A 2,681-nucleotide genomic window follows, 5' to 3' on the forward strand; every position below is an offset into this window, starting at 1 on the left:
AATGGGCTTCTCAGAGGAAGTACAACTAACATTTAAATCGTAATAGCAAAGAATTTGTCCTTGAGATTCTTATCAATCAGATACTCGGAAAGTCACTTCTTGGTAGTCCCCTCTTTCAAAGAATATTTTTTCCTAACATTACTCTCAAGAATTCTAGGTCTGCTTTTTTTTAAAGTGATAGAGTTCTTTCATGATCTTTTCTGTTAGGCTGGTTTAATCTAGTTGGAAGTTAGACAGTGTTTTGAACAACAGCATACTTCTTCAGCAATCTTTTGTAACTATCGTGTTTTCATTTATATATTTATTTATACCAGGCAGGAATAAGTTTAAAAGTTTAATGCCTGCCTATAGGATGTGGCGTCATTATTTTACCCGTAAGAAATAAAATTAGCTGCCTTAACAAATGGCTCCGGTGCAAGAAGGGCTCTGTGGTAGATCTGAGTCCCTCTTGTGAATCTGAGATAACCAAGCAAGACAGAACCTACTTCTGGAAGAAGGGCCTTCCAATTCTGCTTACAGACGAGGTAGGTGAATATCCAGAAGCTAAATCAAAATTCTCCTTAGAAAATATTTCTATTCTAACATACACAAATAAAACTGAGAATTTAAATCCTACCCTGAACATTGTACTCCAAAACATGTCCAAAAATGTTTAAGACAGGCCTAACCTGATGCTTGGCTCAGTCATCAAATGTACGTAAGTTTCTTTATCAATCCTAGCTTTGCAAAACTGTTGTTAGGCGTTGCTGAGTCAGTTCCAACTCATAGCAACTCTATGTAAAACAGCACAGAACACTACCCACACCTGCGCCAACCACACAATCGTTGCTAGCTTGGAGCCCATTGTTGCAGCCACTGTGTCAATCCATCTTGTTGAAGGTCTTCCTTTTTTTTCGATGACCTCCACTTTACCACTCATGATGCCCTTCTCCAGGGACTGGTCTCTCCTGATAACATGTCCAAAGAAAGTGAGACGAAGTCTTGCCATCCTCACTTGTAAGCTGCATTCTGGCCGTTATCTCTTCCAAGGCGGATTTGTTCATTCTTCTGTTGGCTATATCATATTCAGTATTTTTCACCAACACCATAATTTAAAGTCATCAATTCTTCTTCAGTCTTCCTTATTCATTGTCCAGCTTTCACATGCATATGTGACAACTGAAAATGCCATGGCTTGGCTCTGGTACACCTCAGTCCTTAAAGTGACATCTTTGCTTTTTAACACTTTAAAGAGGTCTTTTGCAGCAGATTTGATCAATGCAGTATGTCTTTTGATTTCCTGACTGCTGCTCCCAAGGGCATTGATTGCAGATCCAAGTAAAATGAAATCTTTGACAACTTCAGTATTTTCTCTGTTTATGGCGGTGTTGCTTATTGGTCCAGTTGTGAGGATTTTTATTTTATTTTCTTTTGCAAAATTACTGATGTTAAATAGAAACAAATCCAGACATAGAAAAGGGGAGACTCTGTTTCAAGAAGACTGTTTCAATAAGGAGAACATTCCAAACTCAAGAACTGCAAGTGTCTCAAATTCAAACAGAAAGAGGCTTTTCTTTGATAGAAAAGAATAAACAGGAGTGAGCAGAAGTAAGCTGGGCAATAAAGGGAAATGAACAGACTGTAGGTGTGTGAAGTTTGACAGGAAATGTGACTTTCTGTCAGCTGATTCTTGGGAAAGGCTGATCAGGAGGGAATGGTCTGAAGTTTTGTGTTTACTCAGGCTTGGGGACAAGCCAAAGTCCAGGTGCCTGTGGGGAGGGAAAAAAGTCTGACTTAAATTTGGCCAAGACAGAGCAGAAAAAAATGGGCAGTTATGAACACTTGGTCACTGAGGTAACTGAGACAGGCAACATAATATGTGAGATTATTAACTGAAGATCAGTACGATAATTAAGCCTTCTTCACTTCTTATTCCCTTCTTCCTTGAAGTAATTAGACAATCAAAATAGCTATCTCTTATAGCTATTTGTATCTTAATTTGAAGTAAAATCTCACATGGGCTGTATTTTTTTCTGTTTTTATATTTGAAGTTTATTTATCCAGCTCATCCAAAAGTGGCATCAGGTTATTGGAACTTTGTTTTGAAAGAGAAATAGGTTGAAGAATGAGCATCCTATTTTCTACCCCTAAAATTTACCACATTACCTGTCAAAAGGCAAATGCTAACTGTAATATCTGCCTCAGTATTTTCTATATACACATCGGTTATATCGACCCCATATCCCTTTGCCCATAGTGATTTCAATCTCTAGGGGCAAAGGGGACAAATGTCAGAAAAAGCCTGAAGCAATCGTTGCCCTGACTAATTTCCCCACAAGGTGTCAGAATTGCTGTGCCTATAGCCTATATATATGTTCCAGAAAAGAATCTTAGGCCTAAGAAGCTAATACTTAGAGTATTTCATAAGTAAATTAGCTATAGCTTTAAAATAAATGTCTAATACTCTTTTGGAACCCTACTTAAGTTAGTCAGAGTTGTCTTTTAAAAGACGTCCATGCTAACTTATGGATAAAATACAACTATATCACCACTGTAGAGTGGTTAAAGCTCAAGAGTTCAAAAACTGGATAAGGCTAAGATGCCCACTGTTTTATGAGTTACCTAGACCTCCCAAGGTAGAACTTGATGGAGGCTGATTGGCAAACTGGATGTTGGCCCCTCGAGCTGGCAAATGTAGAGGT

The sequence above is a fragment of the Elephas maximus genome, chromosome 2 (genome assembly GCF_024166365.1).
Source record: "Elephas maximus indicus isolate mEleMax1 chromosome 2, mEleMax1 primary haplotype, whole genome shotgun sequence".
Taxonomy (NCBI): Eukaryota; Metazoa; Chordata; class Mammalia; order Proboscidea; family Elephantidae; genus Elephas; species Elephas maximus.